The 25,460-nt window shown below is 42.9% G+C and overlaps 1 protein-coding gene across 1 annotated transcript in view; it reads right to left on the reverse strand.

Annotated features, from left to right (window-relative positions):
- The window catches only part of LOC119652956 (adenylate cyclase type 3), a 327,645-nt gene that overhangs the window by 206,374 nt on the left and 95,811 nt on the right, over positions 1 to 25,460 (reverse strand). The window lies entirely within an intron of this gene.

Raw genomic sequence — 25,460 nt, forward strand, 5'->3', positions numbered from 1 at the left:
GGAAGAAGGAGCAAGAATTTCACAGAATTTTTGACCCCCTACATGAGGATGGACGATTCCATGGCATACATGACGACGAAATCTATGAGCGATACCACGACCGTCTGGATGTGGATAAAATCCGGCTCATTGGTTGCGGTGGGCGGGTCACCTAATCCGTATGATGAGAGCGATCGATGCCGAAAAGTCTAGAAGGACAATATCTGTGGTAGAAAAAGAAGACGAGGCAGATCCTGTCTGTCAGGATGCCAGACAGCTTTTAGGGATATCGAATTAGTGAACGTCGACGCAAGCCGGGGTGTCTGGAGTTTCTTACTAAAGCCGGCCTCGACCGGATACCAGTTGTTGCGCCGTTGATGATGATGACTATGCGGCCAAAGTGTCTCGAGACAAGTTTTGGCGAAGGCTTGGTCGCCTCTATATTTAACCAATTTGCTGGTAGTTCGATGAATTGTGCGGTCGGTTTCTTATATGCTTCATAATGGCAGCATTTGTTTGTGTTTTGTTTCCTTTTACAAATCTCATAGGAAACAACAAGGGAACTCTTCAGTTACATACGTTGTTCAAGTAATTTCATACAATACAATATGCGAACACCCCTCCTCAAACAACAAAAGTCCATTGATTATATCACTTGATGATGTTCAAATATTATCATTGGTCATCATTAATGCCCTCTTTCGTAACGGTTTACATTAATCCCGACGATTATCATAAATCAAAATATGCTTTTTGTCATTCAACATAAATCATGTAGGTGCTGATATTGACACCACTGAGTCCGGGGTTATTATTTCAATTATCCCTAAACATACAAATGGGATCTATATGTAGTATATTGATTGTGTTCCGATGGTTATGTCATTTGGGATTACACTACATTCTGAACAGTCCTACATTTGATGAAGTTGAGTTAAATAATCAATACCTTATCAAAGAGGACAGCATATTGGGATACTAAATCCAATATTTAGCTTGATGTGATATTTGAATGCATTTCCAGGAATAGGTAATTAAGCTTGTAGTAGTGCACAAAAAGCCAACAGCAACGATTTAGTTGGTTTTCATATTTGTTGCGTTCTCAAGTGGAATGGGATACAGGAAAACGGCAAAAACTAATGCTCGCTTCGAAAAGTACTAGTCGAGACCTTTCATTTGATACCCCATATGACTATACTCGGTGAAAAAAAATGTTGCATCCCTCTTTTAGATATATGGGGACCTTCGCCCCCTTGAGTTCAATGTACAACAATATAATTCCCCACATGCATGGGGGTTCATAGTTCCACCTTTCCACCAAATTTCTTGCCGACGAATCGAAAGTACAAGTGGCTATAATAAGTGAACCCTATAGAAACCCTAACAATAATCTGTGGGTAGCCAATCCTACAGGTGAGGCGGCTTTGTGGATATGCGAGGACCCAGACAAACAGGAGTATATGAGGCCACACACACAAAAGGGTTCGTATGGGCAAAAATAGACGTGATATACAACTATAGTTGCTATGCTCCTACAAACTTGACGTTGGCTGAATTCAGAAGATGTTGGACAGATTGCCCTTGCAGAAGGACGGAGACCAAAAGTCATCACCGGCGACTTCAATCCATGGGCCACAGAATGGGGAAGTTCATTGGCAAATGCAAGAAGACGTTGTCTCTGGCAAGCTTTCGCTCAGTTAGACATCATTTTGCACAACGATGTTAAGGTTATTACTTACCGGAAAGGGGGTAGGATTCGGTTGTGGATTTGACTTTTGTTAGTCTTTCACTAGCTCGCGATATGTCCTGGAACGTCATTGAAAACTACATCCACAGTGAGCACCAGGCAATCGTCTTTGACGTCGAAAGCAAGTCAAGCAGTTGAAGAACTACTAATCTAAAAATGAGGGAAACGTCAGTTTGGTCTGCGAAAGCAATTGACGAGCAAACAGTCATAGATGTTTGGATGGAACAGTATGCTATACCAAGCACGTCTTTGGAGAGAGTGCTCCATGCCACGAAATGTATCGCGGCGCTATGCGACTCATCTATGCCGAAACGACATACTTTCTCAAGCAGAAGACCTAATTCCAGGTGGAATAGTGAATTTTCTGATCTTCGGTCGGCGTGTTATCCGACCAGACGAACGGTCCAGAGAGTAATGGGTAGGACTGATCAGGAAGTTAAGCAGCGTGTTTACAAGGAAGTTGGAAGAAACGTCAAGCTAACTATACGACCAAGCAAGAGGGACTGCTTCAAATAACTCGGCGCGAAGGCGAATATATCCACGAGAAAGCGCCTGCGAGGTTATAATGAGATACAAAGGGGAGATACAAAGGTTAGGTAGCTCCGCAAATTACGTGTCCCAATCTCCTGCTGGAAATTGCTCAGAGGAGCACGAGCGATTACAGTCAACAGACACCTTTAGATGGGGCTGTAATACCTCCAGTAATAACGAAAGAAGCACCGGAGATAACAACGGGCATTGCCTCGACGATATACCAAACAAAACCTTTAAGTTGGTTGTTAAATCGGTCTAGGTCTGCCTTAATAAGGAACTCCAGACATCCCGATTTTGCACCGAGGTCCACCAATTCGATATCCCTAAAAGTTGACTGGCGTCCTGGCCTACGCTATCCCTCCATCTTAGGCAGGGTCTGCCTCGTCTTCTTTTCTACCATAAATATTGCCCTTATAGACTTTCCGGGTGAGATCATCCTCATCCATACGAATTAAGTGACCCGCTCACCGTAACCTATTGAGCCGGATTTTATCCACAACCGGACGGTCATGGTATCACTCATAGATTTCGTCGTTATGTAGGCTACGGAATCGTCCATCCTCATGTAGGGGGCCAAAAATTCTTCGGAGGATTCTTCTCTCGAACGTCGCCAAGAGTTCGCAATTTTTCTTGCTAAGAACCCAAGTCTCCGAGGAATACATGAGGACTGTCACGATCATAGTCTTGTACAGTAAGAGCTTTGACCCTATGGTGAGACGCTTTGAGCGGAACAGTTTACTTACTGTGATTAATTATGATCTCACGCAGTTTCCCACAGGACCTCAATAGGTTTAAACTGGACAGGTGACTAAATTATCCCAGCTGCAACGCTATTCCGGAGGACCTGCAACATGTCTTCTTCCATTGGCGTAGATCCGAGAAGACAGGAAAGGAAGCGTTTAAAGGTGACATTGGAAGGAACAGTAGCAAATGAAATCTCAAACAGAAGACGAGAAAGGCGCGGTTGCCAATGCAGTTGGGCGAAGGGGAGGCTACAACCATGATCTGCGACCCTGCGACGTAATACTTTGCAGCAGGGAATAGAGCAGGAGTTAGGCGGTGATTTTAGTGGGTAAAAATCCTACACGCTGGCGCATGTGTACCAGTGCCTTTGCAAGATTTCCACCTGCGGACAAAAAATAGAGACAGGCAAACGGACCTGATTTTTAAGCGAATTTAGGTTTGACCTGTTAGTGAAAATATAGAAACAGTCGGACAATACGTGCTAGTTACATACACATAAGCATAAAATATATTACAATACCAATCTGCACGGCGAAGCAAATTGCCATATGTTACAATTTACAGAAAACATAATTCTTCAATAAATTTTGTTTAGCAATTCTGAGAGTCCTGACGCTGCCATTCATTTAATAGAGGAACGGGGAACACTTTCTACTACTAGATTTGTATTAGCAGTAATTTAAGAAAAAATGCATGGCTTGCGGTTTCGTCCAGTCCCTAATTTGTACGGCTCATTTCCATTAAGTAACGAAAATTGAATTTTCCTTCTCACGTACGGAATGATAAGCCCCAAATTTGTAAAGGAGTGAAGTGGCTGTTGTCACGAAGCCTCACGGAGCATATCCTCCCGAAGAAATCCCACTGGATATAGAAGCTTTATCGAGCCTATTGTTACGACCCTGTTACAACCGGAACTTATTTTGTGCTTTGTAAATCGAGAGTGCGGTCCTAGACCCATTGCTCTGCAGAGCTGTCATATAAGCCTACCACCAACTAGTAAGGATGCTGAGCATGAATTCAGCATTAACTAGTACCGCTGTGCTATTCAGTGTGGGGCTCCGATTGTGGATCCCAGATAAATCTGTGCCCAAGGAGGCCCCTAGTGTGCTTTTACGACAGGTACTCATTTTAAAGACTTTTATCAAGGGGACCTTCATTGCAGTCTTTTTTTTTCAAACTGTTTTGTTCCCTATTTGGGTTCTAATAAGACGTCTCCGCCATGTTATTTATTATATAGCACGCTGGTCCTAAGCCCAGATACAAGAGGATGGTTTGAGGCAACGTACTATTCTCAGTAAAGCACTCACGCAACTACCAACCATTACGAATGTGAAAAAATCGCCGAACCAAGTTAAAGAATCAATCCACAAAGCGGCCTATTAAATCTTCGTGGTTACCTAGCCAGGTAAGGTAAAAATGACGATGTTCAAATGAAGGTCCATGAAAATAAACAAGTTTCTAGACAATAAAACGCTCATCGATTGGCAAATTTACAAGAATACCAACAAGGAAGCAAAGAGAGCGGCTGCTGTTATTGGAGCGGTCCATTAAAAAAATGTCTACGGTAAACTGGATACCAGGATGGTGAGAGAGATAAACTTATTAAAAGCCGACAGTAGGGTACACAGGATGTCGAACACTTCCGTTGCGTTGATGACAACTGTGTTGATGACTGGCAGAAGCCTACCTCAGTTCCAATATGGAAAATGAAAGGTAGTCCAGCAGAATGTTCAAATTACCATCGGGTCCGGTTACCGTCCCATACCATGAAGATTTTTGAACGCATTCTTGACAGCCGTATTCGTCTAAACAACCGGGAGTCAAGCCAAGTTTGTCAAAAACTGCAGAACTACTGACGCAATACATAATACGCGCAGTTACTCATGGAGAAACATCGCCCTCTTTACATTGCATTTCTGGATCTAGAGAAAGTGTTTGACCATGTGCCAGATGAACTCATCTGGTGTGCTCTACGGCAACACCTAGTCACAGAAGGATTCGTGAGCTGGATTAAATTGATACAACGATACGAAAAGTAAAATGCGTAGTGTGACGGGTGTATCAAAACCGCTTCGTGTCTCTGTCGGTGTTCATCAAGAAAGCGTCCTCTCACCACTCCCCTTCGTTCGCGTTATGTATACTGTCACATGGAACATTCAACGTCCAGCGCCCTATACACTGCTTCATGCAGATTATGTTTTCCTAGCGGATGAACTTGAACAACTTGTCCAACAATAGAATGATCCCCTCATGCAATACGACGATATAATAGAATAGAACATAATTTTGTTCGACCCATCCCCTTGAAACGGGCACAATCACTGTCAATGGCAGTGATGTGCCCAGTACTGAGCGATATGCGTTATGAAATTGCTTGATGCATTAGTACAACCTGGATGAAGTAACGTTCCACAACTGGTGTTCTTTGTGATCGACGTCTCAAATCTAAAATTTACTGCAGGAGTGTCAGCCCTGTCGCTCTGAGTGTTGGTTGACTAGAAAAGATAATGAACGGAGTCTCCCGTTAATAGAGATGGAAATATCGCGTTGGACTATTGCCGTAACACGCCTTGATCACATTCGAAATGAGGATATCCGCGATCAATATGGTGCGACCCCATATCGATTGTGGAAAAATTGCGAGAAGGCTAATTAACTAAGAATTCACTTGACAGGATTGGTCTGAACATCGAAGCCGATGATAAGCGACCAAAAGGCCGACCAGAAGAAGAAGAATTTGACAGTCTTGCGACTGCATCCAAATCAGGCCTTTGATAGAACAAAATGGCAAACCCATCATGAGGAGTCGACCCCGCTTGTCAAGGGGACAAAGAAAAGAAGAGAAAGATCGTACTAAAATTTAAATAATATACTCGCATAGAAAATGGCCAATCAGCAGCAAAACTAACAAAAATGTTCTCCTTTAATCAGCTGTTTCCCGGAATCATTAATCATTGTACATCATACGAAATTCTGTGACAAAAATCATTTCTCTTGGTCATTAACGTACAATTTATGAAGACTGCCATTTATCACAAAGGACCAGTCGCAACGAAGATATTACGTGAAGGGAATCGCTGTTACATCAACTGTGAAAATTATCCCCATGAGAGTTGTACTACAGAACAATGGAAGTTGGAATGGTGTTTCATATTTGACGAGGGACACTACGCAGTGTGAAAATCAGCTAACTGACACCATTGCATGCAAAAAGTGGTTGATTAGATAATAAACCTATCTATCTGCACTGAATGTATGTCCGGATTTTATGAGTTTTGTCGTGATAGCGATTAGTGATAATAGCAGTTGTATCATTGAAGCGATTTTTTCTGTTACATTGGAAACATGCTTATGTACTGGAGGTGCGACTATACCTAATTCGAAGAAGAGACTTAGAATATTCACTTTATATTAATCGATTAAGAGACTACATAATAACCTTTTTAGGAAATATCAAACCCACAAATCTGGATTGATTGTGGATACCAAAGGAAAGATTGAATTTTGAAAAAATACATTGGTTCAATGCTTATTTCATCTGGCACATTTAAGTGAGAAGAACTCTGTACTATCGACTTCCCAAATGGCTAGATGAATTGGAAAAATTTTATAGTGGCGAAAACATTCATCGAATGCCTAATGGTAGAATAGCAAGAAGAAAATTTTATTGTTGGCAAAATAAGTCAATCTATTCTTTACAAAAGAACAAATTTATAAAAACACTGGCTTCTGGGACCAAATGATATTCGCTGAAGAATTAAAATTTGAGAGCTCGGCTCCGGCGATCAGCAGCGAACATAAGCGAAGTCCTGGCTCGTCAGCGACAACTACATTCGCATTCAGAGGTAATCACCAAGCAATACTTAAAATATAGGAAGAGTCATACGGTAGGAAGCTAGAACGTCCAATACTGAGAAAGACGTCAGACTGGTCTGCAAACGCTCTGTATTAGCAGATCTTCATAGAGGTGTGGTTAGACCAGCCTATTAAGGAAGGCGCCTCCACGGCGTATCCATGTGAATGTAAATGAATCGCCGAAGCATATGATGCGTCCATGCCTACGCGATGCAGATTCCACAATCATTGACGGAATATTGAAGTGAACAGCCTTAGATCGGCTTACCACAGACCCAAACAAACGGCTCGTAGGTAAGTTCGATCAGACGAAGCGGAGTACGACGAGGGAGCAAACTCCTGAAGGAGCACTCGTAGAATTGTGGCGGGACGATTCAGAAGCCGTTCATCTCCACAAACCACGTGTCCTACCCTCTTGTTGAAAATCATCCAGGAATTATTTCCCCAAAGCAGGCACACTAATAAGTTCTGAGGACCTCAGGATGTGACGACAATTTTCGTAGTCACTAAAGATGAGCTATTACAGGTCTGCAGCAGAATAGGCGACCACAAAGCTCGGGACGTGGACGGGACACCAAATAAGATCCTGGAGCTCGGCTTGCAAACCAGACAGGACATTTTTGCTAAATTGTTTGAAGTGTGCATGTCCGAAGGGATATTTTTTGGAATATGGAAGCGGTAGAAGCTGGGACTGCTGTCTAAGCCCGGTAAACATCCAGATGAGCCATCTTTTCACAGACCCATATGTCTTCTGGACAATATAGAAAAAATTACAGAGGGTGCGTGGTGGTGACCCTGGACGTATGGAATGCATTTACTTCAGCTAATTAGAACCTTAGACGAAAGTCTCTGGCGACGATTGTTGTTCGCGGATATTCTACAAGGCTTCGTATTGGACTGCTGTGGAACATTGTTTAGAATAATGAACTTAAACTTCCGTTTTGAAAGAAAGCCACGGTGGCCTTTTACACCGACGTAGCACTGGATGTAATGGGGCACCATCCAAAAGGGGCTGACTTATACACACGCAAGGCTATCAGCACCGTTGAGGCTTGGTTAAAGAGTTTAGAGAGTTCTTGGCTGACACTTAAGAAGGAAAAATCGAAAACGGTCCTCATAACCAATGGAAGCAAAATTACGCGTGCATTCGAATGACAATCTCATCATCACTTCAAAGCCGGCCAACAAATAATTAGGAGTGATGATAGATATGAATTTAAGTTTTAATCAACACATGCAGTGAGCTTGTGACAAGATATCAACGGCGAGTATGGCTCTACCAAGAATGATGCCAAACTTAGGAGAGACGTATATTTGTAGGCTACTTATTCCCAGGGTAATAAGTTCAGTCTTGCTTAATGTAGCCTCTTTTTGGGGAATAGCATTTCAAATGCGCATGTAATGCGCATAAACTGAGTCTGGTCTGAAGGAAAACAACTCTAAAGGTGTGAGAAAGGTGTAAGGTGAAGCAGCATTGACCCTCGGAAAAGGGTTGGTGGACACATAGGCCCCACCATCATGGTGTGGTTGGGGAGGCAGAATTGGGAACCTAGTTGTAATATCACCCAGTTTTCCATGGGGCATAGAGGATACCGCTAATACCTCTATGGGTTTAAATTGGACAATTCACTCAGTTGCCCAAACTCCCAAAGGGCCCACCGCGCGTATTTATTCGCAGTCCAATATTAATAGACGAGAAGAGAAAAAAAACAAAACTCAAGAAAAAATATTAAATAATGTTAAAAGTAATGCAAGTACGAGTGAAAATTTAAAAAATAATGCAAGTACGAGTGAAAATTTAAAAAATGGTCCGACTGGGGATACAATTAGCACCCGAAATAAAGAAAAGGGGGAAAGGGTGCCCCCCATTAATGTTTATAAATTAGGTGGTAGAGATTTAGCCACTCTACTTAATAGGAGCGCGGGGCTCTCAAATTTTGTTATTAAAAAGACGGGGGCCGAGAGAGCCCAAGTCAAATGCAATAAAATTGCAGATTACAAAAAAGCACGGGAGGTCCTCGAGCGAGTGAAGGCTCCTCACTTCACCTACACTCCGAAGGAAGAGAAGGTGCAAACCTTCCTTCTGAAAGGCTTGGATGCGGAGGAGGAGCCCGATGAGGTGCTCAAAATGCTCCGGGAGACGGGAACTGAGGTTAAGTTCCTCTCAGTGTCACGGTTTAGTACGAGGAGGTCCGTTTTGGAAAAACAAATCCTGCCGCACTTCCTCGTGCAGATAAGCCCGGAGAGCCGGGGAAGCGATCTGATCGGCATCAGGTCGCTTAATTACCAGGCCATTCGTTTTGAGCGCCTGCTAAGGGGCGAAATAGTCCAGTGTCGAAGATGCCAGCGCTATGGTCACTCGGCAGTGAACTGTCAAATGACCTTACGATGTGTAAAGTGCGGGAAAGACCATACCGCAGCTGAATGTTCGCTGACTGAAGCAGATGGCAAGGAAAAAACTTTCTGTGTTAACTGCGGAAGCGGAGGGCATCCGGCTTCGTACCGTGGATGTCCTGCATACCGCAATGTTAAGGTCACAAGGCAGCAAGCACCGAGATCGGCCCAAAAAACGAAGGTGTCAGCGGCGTTGGATGGTACCGTCCCTTCGGCACCAATCGTCTCGGGGATCCCATTTGCAGAAGTAGTTCGACAAGGGGGAGCTAAGAAGCCCCAACAAGATGCAAGTGGCGGGATGAACACTATCCTCAATAAAATACTAACCATGTGTGAAAACATGCAGCATACGCTACACGTACACAATACAAAAATAAATAGCATAACAGAATATTTACACAAACAGCATGCCCGCTGCTAGGTCTGCAGTCACAGCGGTACCACTGGATGGTCTCCGGATCATCGCGATTAATGTGAATTCCATCGTAGGAATCCATCGAAGAGCGGAGCTCCTTGATTTCGTTGCCAGACAACAGCCTGACATAGTCTTGATTTCAGAAACCCACCTCAATCCGAGGCATTCGATAACATTCAAGGATTTTGAATTCGTGAGGAACGATAGACGAAATTGTGATGGGGGAGGTGGTACCGGAATACTTGTGGGTCGCCATTATCGTTTCAGGCATATTAATAGGCCTGAATTTGAAACCTTTGAGTGTATCGAAGTCTCATGTATTCTTTTTTCACTGCCTAGAGGAGGGAATTTATACATTCTGTCAGTCTATGCAGTGGGAAACAACCGAGCCAAGTTCAGGGAGGAATTCCATTCTCTGTTTACGATACTCGAACTGAATAGGCTGCATAATTACTATATTATAGCTGGCGACTTGAATGCTAAGCATACCTCGTGGCTAAACGCCACAAACAATCCCAGAGGGGTATTCCTCAAATCTTGGATAGAGCAATACCAGATAGAGTATAAATGCGAATTATATGGGTCAGAGAGTCCATCCTGGCCCAGGGCAAATTCCTATCTGGATTTGTGCATTGCTGACGCGCGCTTGAACTTTAATTTTAAGAATCCTCAACGGAAACTACAGACTCTTCCTTACGATAGCGATCATAACGCTATTCTTATTGAAGTTCTGTTTGATGGACGAAGAGTTCGCCTTCTGCCGATGGACAGTGGCGTCCACAGGCTGAACTTTAACCAAACAAATTGGAAGAAATTCCAAGAGAGGTTTATTCGGGGATATCGAGAGGAATGCCCACCTCTTGATGGGGAAAACGATAGTACAATTGCACCAGGTGACAGGAACTTGAGCAACGAGGAAATACTTCAGTATCTTCTCAAGCTGGAGAACTTGACGCTTGAAACAATTGAACAAGTCGTCCCTAAAATTAAACTTCGCAATAATATGGAAGGATATGAAACTGCAGCCATAAAACGTTTGAAAAAAGTGAAAAGCCTTCTGCTCACTCGCGTCAACAAAATCTATCGGAGATATGGGGACTATCATCATCCCATATTGGTTGAGTTCAAATCACTTCTAAAGATCGCGCGGGATCTTATCCGTCAACATTACGTAAATGAAGTGAACTCCCAGTGGCGGGAGAAGTTAAAGGGTATTTCACCAAGCGATCCAGATTCCATGTTTACTAAGATAAATACGTTATTCCGGAAGAAGTCACGAATAACTGTGCCGAGAATTAAAGTCGGTGGCAGCGAGATACAACACCTTATTGACTCAGGTATAGACACGAATAGTGTAACTGCTGATGCGCAAGGCAATTACATCGTGATGGATGATGCTCTGAAACTCGAACTTATAGGGGAGCACTTTGAATCGGTGCATCGGCCCAGAACGGACTTAGAGCCAACGCGACTTTCGGAAATTGTAGAACGAGATGTCCACAATTTCAAATATAGCCTGAACGGCACCACAGTTCTCCAATTTAGCTCTGCCTTGCAGGCTGATCTCATACCGAGTGATAATCTGCTTGATTACTTTGTCTCATGTGTTGAGTTAACTTCCATATTCAGAAGAGTAAACAATAAGAGATCATCCGGTATGGATGGCATTCCCAACGTGGTCCTCAGGCATTTACCAGACATTGCCATTCGTAATTATTGCATTTTGTTCAATAATTTATTGAACAATTCCTTCTTTCCAGGACAATGGAAGAAAGCCCGAGTATTCCCGATTTTAAAGAGAGGGAAGGATTCATCCAGCCCTCAAAGCTACCGCCCAATCAGTTTGCTGCCTAACATCAGCAAGGTGTTTGAGGTTTTGGTATTGAAAGCCTTGAACGGGCATATCAAGAAGAAGGAATTATTGCCGAACGCCCAATTCGGATTTCGATCTGGACACTCGACAATACATGCAATAACGAAGGTAACGTCTGATATTTGCTGGCGGATTAACAATGGTGAGTGCGTAGGCGCTTGCCTTATAGACATGGAGAAAGCCTTTGATACCGTCTGGTTGGATGGACTGATTTTCAGGCTCTTGAAGAATGAGTTTCCCAGTCACCTCGTAGCGATGATGTGTAGTATGCTGTATGGCAAGTGCTTTGTTATTACGGACGGAAATCTCACTACTAACAGAGAATTTCATGTTCTGAATGGATTACAGCAAGGGATAGTGACTGCGCCTACACTTTTTGCGGTATTTGCCGGCGAATTGCTCAATTCTTTCGATTTTAATAAATCTCCTAAAAGGTCGTTGGTTGCCTTTGCTGACGATCTGATAGCCTACACGGCGCACAAGAAGGTAACTGAGGTGCAAGTTGAACTTCAGAAGATGTTCAATGATATTAAGTTCTTCACGAACAGTTGGCGGATGAAAATCAATGTGCAAAAGTGTGAAACGATTCTGTTTCGAAATTCCTTGGCGTATGCCAGTAGGAACTTGAAAAGGAATTGGAGAGATTTCCACATTGTCGCGAACGAGGATAGTTCAGAGCGCATTCCTCATAAGAAGTGCGTTAGATACCTGGGTGTGCGTCTTGACGAACGTCTCCAATTTAACGAGCACGTTAAAGTCGCGCTAGAAAGCGCTCGCAAGGCATTCATGTCTCTTCGAAGACTCTTTTATGCTGCACATCTTAGCCGGAAGGTTAAGATTATTTGCTATCTTACTTTGGTTAGACCGGTGCTTACCTACGGGTGTGCTATCTGGTTTAATTTGAGTGCTAGCCAAATGGAGAAAATAAGGATCTTTGAAAGGAAATGTCTGCGTGCATGCACGGGGCTTAATAGGACTGCTTCGTCAAACTATGAGCACTATGTAACTAATGATGTGATGTATGCAGCTGCTGCTGTGCCAAGAATCGATACAGTTATCGTCAGATTGATTCGGAATCATATAGTGCGATCTGCTTCGTATGGTGAGAACCCTTGGGTTTCGCAGCCGTTCTACCCAAATGATGGGTATTTCGAGAAAACTCTCACGACAGGCTTCATCCCTCCCGAAGCGTTCGTGTATCTTGACAGGAATGGTCTAATTCTTGATTCTGCCGGTGATCCGGTTATGTATCATATACATAGGCGGGCCACGGACAAAAGGATAGAATACCCCCCGAATTTGACAGTGGGGGCTCCGGGATTCGATTGGAGATACTCCAGAGCGAGAGCAATTGACATTAAACGGGATGAAAAAGAGAAATCTTGGTACTGGTGGCTGCGGGATGCCGGTTAGCGGTGGCCGTGCTCAATCCTGCCATTTGTTTCTTGGTGGGGCTTTGTAAATATGTATACATTGAACGGGTGCTGATTTTGTCTCCAGTTGTAACTTATAAATATATACGTTATTATTCTTTGTTTTTCTTGTATGTTATTGTAAAAAAAAAGAAAAAATGTGTAATAGAAAAAATGTGTAATATAATTATAATAGTTTTAAGAACAATAATTTAAGTTAAAAGTATCTTTTGAAGCGATCAAATATTTATTATTACTTTTTATATTTCTTTATTTGCCACTAAGGCCAAGTGAATTCTGTCGGGTTTTTGACCATTTCCCGACAACTTATTGTAAAATTAGATTTTCATTTCTTACTGTTTCTCTTCTCTGTCTGTAAATCGTTATTCAAAAATTTTGAGAGCCCACAGTGGCCATTAGATTTAAGTTATTTTTTGTTATTTTAAAAGATTGTTTTTTTATTGTTCATTTTTCCAATCTATTGTTACTATTGTTACCTATTTCTTAAAAATAAAAATGATTTTAAAAATAAAAATAAGAAGAGAAACCTAGAGGAAATTAAACATGAAGCAGTAATACCGTAAAATTAGGCAGTGATACCGGAAAATATAGTCAAGTGCTAGGATCCTATGAGGGGATACTATCAACTCGGTGGTCGTGTCAATCTCGGGTAAACTGTCAATGACGAAAAAGATCACGAAGGCGCCGACAAGATAAAGTGAGCTCAGTGCGATGTAATACTTTATGGTCGTTCCACAGGGCAGATGAGGGTTTTAATGTGTAAAATTCACAGGCGTGTCCAGGCTAATAAATTTAGAATTTCGCCCAAGTCATACGTACAAAAAGACAATGAACCGATTTTTATTAGCCTACATGCAGCAAAAATCCCAAAAGAAAAGGAACCTAAAACAAGTCTTGCTCGTAATGTTTATGCAACCATTCGACGATTGGCAATATTATGCTCTATAGGTTCTAGAATAAACCTTTGGGGGATTCCAAGGCAATATTCGGAAAACATACTTATAATAAATAAGGTAATATAACATTATTAACTTTATTTAAACCGCTACCGGCATGGAAAGTATTTGGAGGTCTAGACACAATGTGCATGGACCACTGCATTTCTTTTCAGATATTTGGGTTGAGTAGTTTCTGAGAACGATCCTTGAAGTAGCTGACCCTTTTCGGACTCCCGCACTCTCCTCCTAATATCGGTTTCAGAAAGTACTAATCGAGACCTTTAATTTGACACCACATAACTACATTCGGTGAAAAAAAATGTACTACCTCTTTGGAACTATGTTACTCATTGCATGCAATGAGATTCAGAGGTCTGACCCTTCTACCAAATTTCGAATCAATAGGGTTAACTGTTTCTGAGATATAAGGCTTGACAAACAGACAGTGTCCATGCACTTTTTTTGCTGATTTTGGATGAGCTAGTGTTTGCTCATCTCTGGTGGGCGGACCAAAATGGCTATGGGAAGGACACCCAAAACATAAAAGCACTATGGAAGAGGAGGAGAAGCAGGAAACTTACTGTGCAGGGGCTCGGAAAATCGGCGGCTTTTGTGAGTGATCAAGCGTGCTCCCGGTTGTCAATATCCCTCGACTGCAGTGCGTCGATAGTGGATAACTTGGGCACCGCAGCATTTAATGATACACGTGTTTTAGATTTGGAAAAGAAGATATTCAAACGAAGTACCACCCTGCCGAGAATACCAGTTATAAAATCGGAGAAAGATGAGTTGAAAGCAGATTGCTGGATGACAAAACAGGTAACAACACCAACCGCACGTTTTCAAGCGTCAGCAAGAGGCTATCCAGGACCAGGAAAAAGACCCATTCAGAAAAAGCTCGTACCAAATATCATTAAAAATAAAGTGGAAGGAAGATCACTGAATGCTAAGTGTGAATAACTATCTAAGAACAGTAATCCGGTTAGGACTCAAGGGGAGCAGAGCCCTGCTCCGGGGGAATTACCCTTCACACAACTTTATGCAAAAATAGTTGAGCTTCAATGAGGAAATGATGTTTATTCAAATAAATTGCAATCATTGCGGGGTCACTCAGGATTTACCCGAGCAGACCACCTTCGAATCCGAGGTGGAAATTGGCATCATTAGTGAACCCTATAGATTCCGTCACGGCAGCGAAATTCGGTTGATGGGCATACAGTCGACAAGCCGTACAATGTGCTGGGAATCAGATAGCCAGTGGCTTTCTGTGGCGAAAATAAATGGGGTATATGTATACAGCTGTTATGCTCCACCACCACCTCTGGATGAGCAGATCTTCATGGAGGTGTGACCAACCTAACAAAGCAAGTGCCCGATGGGAAGAGCTGTCCACATAGTCAAATCCATCACCGAAGCATGTAACTAGAAGCGTAGGAGGTGCTCGTTCCTAAGTTGAATAGCAATCTGCTGGTGGAATACTGAACTGGCCAGTCTGTCACCGAGCCAAAAGAGGGAATCAGAGGGTGCAAGAGAAGCGGACACAAATCCGGAGGACGGAGCGCCCCTTAAGCTTACCGTGAAATCCAGATCGCTCATGTTCGCTGAGTTGTTCGAAGCGTATATGTCCGAGGAGATATTTCCAGCATTATTGGAGCGGCAGAAGTTAGTAATACTACCTAAGACTGGTAAGCATCCAGATAAGCCAACCTCCCAAAGACCTATATGCCTTTTGGACACTGCAAGGAAAATGCTGAAGAGAGTAATCTACAATAAATTGTGTGAGTTCGTAAAACCAGATCAGCCATTGATGCCATCAAAATGATTACTGACTTGAACGAAGATGCAATTGATGAAAAGGGGAGTACTGGCATATATTATGTGGTGATGACCCTGGACGTTAGAAATGCATTCAATTCAGCCAATTGGAACGTAACTTGACGGAGATTGGTATTCCCGCCTATCACGCAGCTATTATCAACAGCTATTTACAAAAACGAAGCCTTTGGTATGACACTGATTACGGGCCCCAGGAGTACGTTGTCTCTGCAGGTGTCTCACAGGGCTCTATACTGGGCCCACTGCTGTGAAACTTCATGTATAACGCTGTTCTTAATAGCGATATAGCGCTGGTTGTAGTCGCAAAGGATCTCGAAGATGCTGAGTTATACTGCTGCGAAACAATCAGTGCTGTTAAGATTTGTCTGGAGAGTTCTGGTCTGACACCTGCGGAGAAAAATTACTACCCCACAAACACAGTAATACACTATTATTAACTTCATTTGAATGGATATCGCAGCTTCATGATTTTTGCAGATTTTTGACTACGTTCCTTCAGGTTATAAGTTCTAAGGTACATGAAGCATGGCTCTACTCACAAAAAAGCTGAAATAATAGTCTGAGGTCTCCTTAGAACTTGATGTTCGCCAATATAGTTTTCTGAGATTTGTTAAAAATTTGCAACACATTTCTCAATCGAGAAAGGTTACACTTATTAAAGTTCATTTCTCACAAATTTATTGTATCTACTTTAGATACAACTATCCGAAATAGTTTACACTAAAGTAAAGAGGAATGCAGTTTACAAATTGGGTCCCTCTATGAGCTTTTGTACGCCCAGAAACAATTAACAATAGTGAGATTAGGATCCTGAGCCTACAAAGAAGAGGAGTTTGCCGACGAAAGACTAGCAGCAATATGGCTATTTTTTGCTTTCTTCAAGAAAGTCATAGGCATATATATAGTACATCCTTAATTGATTTTATGCTTGGCATTATTGAAAAAGAATTTGCTCACCTTGAAAACGAATAAAATTTTGGGCACGCGACCATAACGCAGTCAAGTGTTATCAGTTTTCTCATAAGAGAGTATAAACAAAAAGTGTATTCGCCTTTTCAGTCCGACGGAATGTTTCCTTCAGGAAATAAAAGTTCTGTTGATTTATAGCGATAGGAATCGTGTTGTCGCCGTAGTTTACCAGCTTTGGTAACTAGTAGTAACAGTGGTTTCCCCTCTCCCTTTGCATGATTGATTACGTTCACCATTAATTGATTCTCATAGAATAATCATGAACCAATTAGGTTATCTTCCAATACAAGCCTCGTCCTGTTTGTATGTTTCCATTTCTGCATGATTTTCTGTCCATGTAGCATTGGCTTCGCTACTGACGCTAGTAATTCCTATTATGTACATGAAATCGAGGAACTGCAATCAACAATAAGTGAAATACTAGTGAACATGGGTGTCCTTAATCGACTCAACAATATCCCATTTACAGAGAGTCCCTGTCTATACTTAGAGCAAAAATTGCCGGCAGGGGGACAAAAATGTCGCATACGTGTAATTCAACTATTATCGTAGGATCAATGTTTTGTTGCCTTAATAAATTTCGAACTAACCGAGCTTTAATGGGTTTACGTGCCACACTTAATGGGATGATTTCCACCCTTGTGTCTACGTACATGCTACGTCTATTTGTTTACGCTGCTCCTGTCGCCGGTGATATTGAGAGAGCGACGTGTGGTACGGAAATCCCTTTAAAAGGGATAATGGCTGACCGTTTCTCGTCACTTTAATATATGAGTGGGATCCAACTTATCAAAAGGAACTCAGGCGTGCGACGAAACGTGAATACCAAATAATCTGTCGCTTGTAATTGCTCCTACAAGTTTGCTACACACACATTCCCTGAATTGCAGGATTAAAGGAAATGACGGATAAGATGGACGTAAGAAATTGAGATAACTTACTTAAACGCTTGCAAGAAGATATTTCCATGATGAAAGCTGAATACAAGAATCAAAAGATTTTTATGATTTAATTGGAAATGTAAGCGAGTTTCTTCACTTGAAAAATTGGATATTTCAAAATATGAATGTAGTTGTAGGTGTCCTCACAATCTTATACAATATTTCGTTACGGAAAAGATATTTAGAGATCTATTATTTGAATCCCGACAAATAATGCGTTTATGTCGAATGGAACTGAATTGAACTTTGACCTTTCAATAACGTAAAGTCGGTAAAATTTGAATCGATCTTTTAATTCATTGCAACCTAGATAATTCCAGTCATGAATAAAATAGCGTCATCACTTCTTCCTGCGAAGGAAATTAAACTTCACATTTTTTTATTTATTTCTGATTTTTTTGAATTGCTGGCAGCAAGTCAATTGATATATAAACAGCCAAAATATTCATTCGAATAAGTGCGATTTTGATGGCTTAGTCAAACAGGTATATAGTCAGGCCCAACGAGAGGGGGTGAACAGGGGGAGAGCTCCCCGAGGTCCAACGGTTTCTAGACATGAAATTTCCATGAATAGAAGGAATAATAAACGGACCTACATAATTTTCATCACAGACTTGCATTATTTTCACCCCAGGTCCCGTTTTTGCGCATAGCTTTCTCGCCCGGATTTTCGCTTTACGGCCCTGCGCATAGTATGTTTGCACGGACGTCGTGTGATGAGTTTCATTATATAAAGTTAGATTAGCAGGATATATGTGTCTTACCTCTAACATTATACTTAATCAAACTCATTCTTATGACTCGACCTTTCCTTAGCGATGTACATAAAAACCAGTTCGTGAAAATAAGATTGGATAATAAGATCCAAGCACTGAAGCCTCCTAGAAGGCATGTTTGACTGCGGAGTTTGCTGGGCCGGTGGAGGCAAATTCTTTGGGAACCACAGCGGTGTTCTGCCGCCTCATCCTCTTTATTTCAGCATCCCCCCTGAATCGATTTGAAGTATGTCACGCGAAGAAATATCCGCGCAGGGAGCGATACCAACACTGGCGGCGATCGATGTTAGGGTGCCTCCATTTTGACGACGGAATCCGGGTGCGTGGTCCGTCAGTTGGGGCGCAATTTGCGCTGGCGGCGTTACAACGGACGCTACGCAGTTTAACCACGCCTTAGTCGGTCTCGACGAAGAGACCATCGGCCTAGTCTCTGACGTGCTTGATGAGTGCTCATACATCCTTCTAAAGCTGATATTAAGCCTTTCGGTAACTGATGAGGCAAGGCTCAATCACTCACTGAATGAACTGTCGCTAGATGATTGTACCTCCAGCCAGTTGCCTCGTGAAATGAGGCAATTGGGTGTTGATAAGGTTGGCTCGGAGCTGCTTCAACTACTCTCGGGGAGCACCCGCGCCATTTTGTCCTGCGGGGACTCGGGATCGCTAGAGGTGTTGTCCGCAACAGCGAACAAGATACACGAGGTGTACACACACCCCGTGGTCGTGGAACTTTCCCATGACTCGACTCGACTTAATAACTTGAAATCGATGGTGACAACATTGGCCGACGCGGTTACCAAGCTCGATACGACAGTTGGTACTTTGCGTTCGTGAGGTAGATCTCGATCGCAATCAACAAAAAACTAGATTCGCTGGGTATCTCGGCGACGGCTACCCGAAACGTAGTATCACGTTGCCTTAGAATATTCCACTCCCCCAAGCAGACTTTGCTTCTTAGCCGACACGGGCGCTGAGGTGTCGGTTTTCACTGTACTCCGTCCGAACACCCTTATTCGCAAAACTTGCGTTTGGCGGCCGCAAACTCTTCCCGCATCAGCACCTATGATTATAGCCAGGTCACGTGAGTCTCGGGCTGCGCTGAACGTTTTCGTGGCGTTTTATGTTGGCAGACATTAGCATCCCCACATTAGGCACCGACTTCCTGTGTCACTATGGGCTGCTGGTTAACATGCAGAACAAGACCTTGATAGGGAAGATTTCTACCTACCGAGATGACACTTTCTCAATAATTTTCGAGGACGTTGCCGACCATCGCATTCGCGCACTCCACCGAAAGTTTCGCAACATCACTACGGAAAGTAGTTTCTGTAAGCCGGTGAAGTAGGATGTGCAGCACCATACAACTACCACCGACTCTCCCATCTTCTTAAAGGACCTCTTTCACCCCAGAAACTTGCCGTTACGAAGAGAGGGGGGGGGGTTCCTTTGACAAAGATTTTCGCCTGCCTGAGAGTTCAAGTTTCTCCATTCGGCTGCGTGAATCCTTGCAATTTCACTCTTCAGAATAGACTTGACAGTGGATGGTTGGATGCCAAATACTTTTTCCTCCACCATTGTTGATTCAGACCTCTCAGCTTCTTCGTTACCAACGATATTTAAGTACCCTAGCAACCACAGCGGCAACACTTCGTTTGGTCAAACAAGTATCAGCAGAAACTGGTGGGAACTTAACACCAACTTGCTTGATATGATCTTGCTGTTTAGTGCTGATAACGTTGCCCGACTGTCGGAACAGATTCGAATAGTACGACCCCTCCATTTTTGTCGGAAGCATTCCTTTGCTGCCAATGAAATGGCATATACCTCCGCCTGAAATATAGCCGTCATTTTCCCGCGTCAGGGCAGTTCCGTAATCGGATTACCTGAGAATACCCCGCGCTTGATTCGTCTTCCATGACTGACCCATCGGTGAAGATTATTAAGACTGTAATCTGAAAAGACTCGTTGTCATTTATGAAACAAACTTCTCTCTCCATGATTACAACAGACTATGTCTTTTCAAAGACGAATCTGGAATCCATATCATTGGCCGGCATCAGAGCCACCAGATGTTTATCAAAGAATTTCCAGATGAAATGCCACAGTCAGTGTAATGCTCATTACTTCAGTAATACTCAGGTAACCGAGCCTATCTGCGCCAGCTGCTTCTTGCTGTTCGCAAAGTTCAGTCTCGTATACCAGACGATACATGAATACCTCAAAATGGGATTTATTAGGGATGTATGCACCCAATGAATCCGTTACGGTGAAAGTCACCTGGTCTTACTTATCGCAATCCTTCGGCACCAGAACAATCTATAAGATTACTGATACTATGTATTCCTGGATTTGGTGCTCCAACATTAGCTTGAAGTCTAGATGTACTCCTAAATACATGACTGTCTGTACCATCCCTTGCTAAAGTGGATGTCGTGTAGCTACCCAACTTACGTTCCTACTGAACATAACAAGACCAATCTTACTATCATTCACTGTCAGCCCATTATGGAGGCACCAACTGCGGATTTCATGCAGTGTTGCATTCAAGCGGTCACATGCTGTGCCCCCAAACATGCCGACAATTTTTACGATCTAGCCGATCGTCCGCAAATGCGTGCTCAAGATGCTGAGGACATTGGTCCGACACGAAGACCCAGGAAATGATTCGTAAGAATGAAAAATGACTGCCCATAAGACAACCCGGGATTGAAAATCTTCGAGGTGAAAAGGAAGCATACTTCGAAAAGCAAAAAACCGAGGCCCGATACTGTTTTTATAAAAGCAAAAAGCTGAATGCCAGTTACTTTAACTCAGTGAAACAAGGGAAACATGAGCTGAGTTCAGAAGATATATATATTTGCATTTGCATTTGCAATTGTTGGAACAATAACTTACCGAATTACCATCAAATGCAGAAATATCGATGAGACTACCACCAAGGAGGACGTAATCAGGACGATTCAATCACAAAAGCGATATCTTTGCAGAAAGTACGAAGGAGTTTTTAGAAACAGGAAGGAAAAAAAACAGGATCGTCCAAACCTAAATGCTTGGCACTTAGTGCTAGTATTAGATAAACTCTGGCATCGGCATTGTGATAACTAGAATATCATAAAAGAAAAACGATAGAAGTTTGAACATGCCTCACCCAGAGCGCTAGGTTTGGTTTGCAAGGATAACAGTAGCATCTATAGAATGATACTAATAATACAATGATTCTTAAAGCTGCTTTGGCGCTGTTTGGCGCTAGATTATCCTTTTTGCTTCAAACAATTAGTCACCAAGCATGCGTATTCTCCTTTTGCTTTTCTTTCACTTTACACCATTAAAATATTCTATGGAATGGTTGGTATTTTCATCCATAGACTTATCTGTTTTGCCTGGTCAGCCCGGCTTATGTGGACTATGATCCGCGGCAAATGGGTGTAGCGAGTATCGGTAAAGTATCTTGAATAAATTCTTGACGTCATGTGGCTGGGAACTGTTCTTGAAGATTCTGTCTTCTCTGTTCCAAAGATGTCACTTGATTTACCATCTATGGTTTCTGGCTGTCTGCTAACGAACGTTCGGACGAATGGCAACGGCAAATGGTACCCTTTCAGCACTATTCGAAACCTGGAAACAAAACTTTAAACACATCAGAAACGTCAACTTTTTCGCGTTCCGAACATAAGGCAATGGAGCTCATCTTCTGATAGCGCTTTCGTATATCAGTGCGACGGGAAAGTGATATTTTCCCGGAACTCGCTCAAATAACACGAGCGAATTTCAAATAGAAAATCTCGCTTCACTTTCTTTCCTTTTAAAACTTCCAAAACCATGTGACTCCCACAGCGATCCGTGTGACTTGGGGCTTAAAAATAACCTCAAAGCCTTCTCTGCTTGCCATAAGAGGCGACTAACAAGCATAGAATTTTGTGGGCTAGCAACCTACAAATTTTGAAATGTTATCGCTACCCTAACGGCAGCAAAGCTTCCGATGTGGACTGACCTCATTCCAAAGGCATTTAGCTTTCGAGAACGGGCTGTGATTGGTTTCTGGATAGTTTGCACGCTCCTTGGCAACGGTAGCGAAGGTCTTCTGAAATTTCGCTTTCTCCAATTTGAGCGGCAATTTCAACGATATAAATTGGACACTCTGGATAGTACTCCTCTCCTTCTTGTGGGAATGTACTCTGAAAAGCCAAGTGGTATCAGACGCGAATCCCGTGTCAAATTGCTTCTAACGACTACCGCAAGGCACACTCTTTTGACTTGTGAGCCGGTTTCTGACAGATTTCTAACTGCAATATTCCGGCCCAGGGTAAGGATCATCACAATTTTACAACACTACGCACCAACCGAGACTTCCAATATAGTTGAGAAAGAGACTTTCTGCGAGCAATTACACGCAGATCAGAGAAGGCTTCCTAAAAGTGACATTCTGATAGTGATGGTTGATCCAAATGCCAAGATGAATTCTGACAACTTCGAGGACCCCAATTAGCACGGCGTTTTGATGCCACAAACTCCTAAGACTGTGAATGTTGATAGAGCAAGGAGGCGGAGTTCAGTCGTCTTCAAAGCCAGCCAGTAGCGTCCCTGAAGAATATTGAGGCATAGCCTTGCAGCACATCGCCTATCTTCCACTATGTCCTGATTGGAAAGTCTAAAGCCAAGTTTCTCGTGAAGTTCAGTTTACGTGGGGTATAGTCCGTAGAGAATGCCCAGATTTCCCGAGGTACTTCATCCCGGATGTTACTATGGCCGTAGGGCTTCACTCTCCAGCATCCGGAATCACGTAGTTCGGACATGTGATGGGGAAACACGGTCTTGCCGACCGTAACGATAATAATGGGAGGTTCGTGGATTTCTGCAACTTCCACCGTCTCATCATTGGTGGCACATTATTCGCGCATGGAGCCTGCGATAAGGCCATTTGGATTTTAACTGACCAACACCGCACGAGCAATCGGATCCATCACTTTGCGATCAGCAGCAGATTTAGGAGTTATCTTCTGGATGTGTATAAAAAAGGAGGCACTGGCATCGGCATCGAAAGAAACCCACATCTCGCTTACTTTCGCTTGTGCATCCGCCACTTCTCACAGGATTGGAAAGCTGCGACCACCCAAGCTCAACATCGATTGCTTGTATGATCTAGTTGTTCCTCGACAGTGGGAGAGTTATCTTCCTGATCAGACGGCAAATCTCCTCAATAACCCGCCTGAGAATATAGATGAGAATTGAGCCACCATCATCCAAAATATCGGCCAGAAAACAATGATTTGGGAAGTGTATAGCGTAGCATGCATGGTCGACAATCTTTCGATGGTCCTGTAAAGGACGTCAACGGTTGACTTGTCATCCACGATGAAGAGTAACTGAAGAGGGGAAAAAACTCCCCACCATGGTTCTTAACCGTATCACATTAGGTGAAGTTTTACCTCTTGTGAATGACATTGCCAGTCACTACAACGTGCCGATACGGACGGTTTCTCCAAGTAGAAGAGAAATCATTTTGACCATCAATGCACTCAAACGGAGTAAAGCCGCTAGGCTGCACTTGCAGTTATTGTAGATTTGCTACTTTGACTCATGCTGAAATCTTGGAAATCCGAGCATTTTCCCAGAGAGTGGAAGAAGGGAATGGTCGTTAAGATTCCAAAGAAAAGTACCCGTTTTGAGTGTGATAGTTTGAGAGGTATCTGCGTACTCGCCACCGCCGCAATGATAATGGTTAAAATAATCCGAAAACGCATTAAATAACGTCCCGAAAGCTTGATCGACAGAGATCGGGCTGGTTTTCGCTCCGGATCAGCACCCTACGGATCATTTTGGAACAGTGCACGGGTCTTCGCTTTAGCTGCTCTTCAGGGATTTCGAGCGAACTTTCGATGGTGTGAGTAGGAAGTATGTCTGTGATACTCTTCGCAGGTTGGCGTTCCGGTGAAGCTAATACCTATTGTTAGAGCGAGATTTGATGACGCAAAATGTCACATGCTGCACAGAAGTAAAATCTCAGAGAACATGGTGTCCGCTAAGGTTGCATCTTGTCACCGATATTATTTTTTTCTTGTTACATGCGCTGCTTTGTCTGGTGAACGTGCAGCAATTTCATTGACTATGACATCTTTCTTCAAACACCTCGACTACGCTGATAACATCTGTTTGCTCTTTCACCGAGCCATGGACATTGGCTAAATAGTTTTGGATTTGAAAAGGGAGACAAGTAGAGTGGAACTGAAGCTAACCAAATTGCAATACGAAATTTGCAACAACGCCAAGGTTCTCGTCTAATGAGTAAACTCTCCCTATCTAAATCAATGGGTAGTCAGTCTAAAATCTGGGAGTGTAGTTATCTCAACATGAAGATCAAGTTGACACTGTTCTGTGCAAGTGTTCTTCCTGTGTTTCTATATGGGAGCATCACATGAAAAGTGAACTCCAGTGGTACACAAAAAGTCCAAGCCTTCTTCTGCATCTGTCTGCGTCATATCATCGGAGTACCCTAGACTGATTCTGTTACAAAGGTTCGCATTGTGATCGGACGGTTATTATATTACTGGCTACGCGATGCAGTGAAACCCACTCTCCCAAAATGGCCTACAATTGGGTCGCCCAGGTATTTGACGCAGAACAGTAGAAAAGGAGTACATGCGTCTCAGGAAATCGTGGTGGAGTACAATTCAACGCGAACGATGGTGCATAGATGCGGTCTACGCGACCTCACCAAGGAGTAAATATCAACGATACATATACATATATGTACATAAAGAAAGACGATAAGCCGTCTTGCGGTCATAGAGACGAAGGTGTTGCATTGGACTAGTGGCGTGACACGTTTTGATTACATCCGAAATGAGGATATCCGCGATCGATGTGGAGTTGCATCAATCGTGGAAAAATTGCCAAAGATGGTTAGCTGGCCCTAGTCCCACTAAATTTCCTTTTGTTGCCCCCGACCTTCAATCTGGGCGGTGGCAATAGCAAGATTTACATAAAATGTTAATAACCCTCAAGTCATTAAACAAACAAATTACCAGC

This window comes from Hermetia illucens, chromosome 3, assembly GCF_905115235.1.
Source record: "Hermetia illucens chromosome 3, iHerIll2.2.curated.20191125, whole genome shotgun sequence".
Lineage (NCBI taxonomy): Eukaryota > Metazoa > Arthropoda > Insecta > Diptera > Stratiomyidae > Hermetia > Hermetia illucens.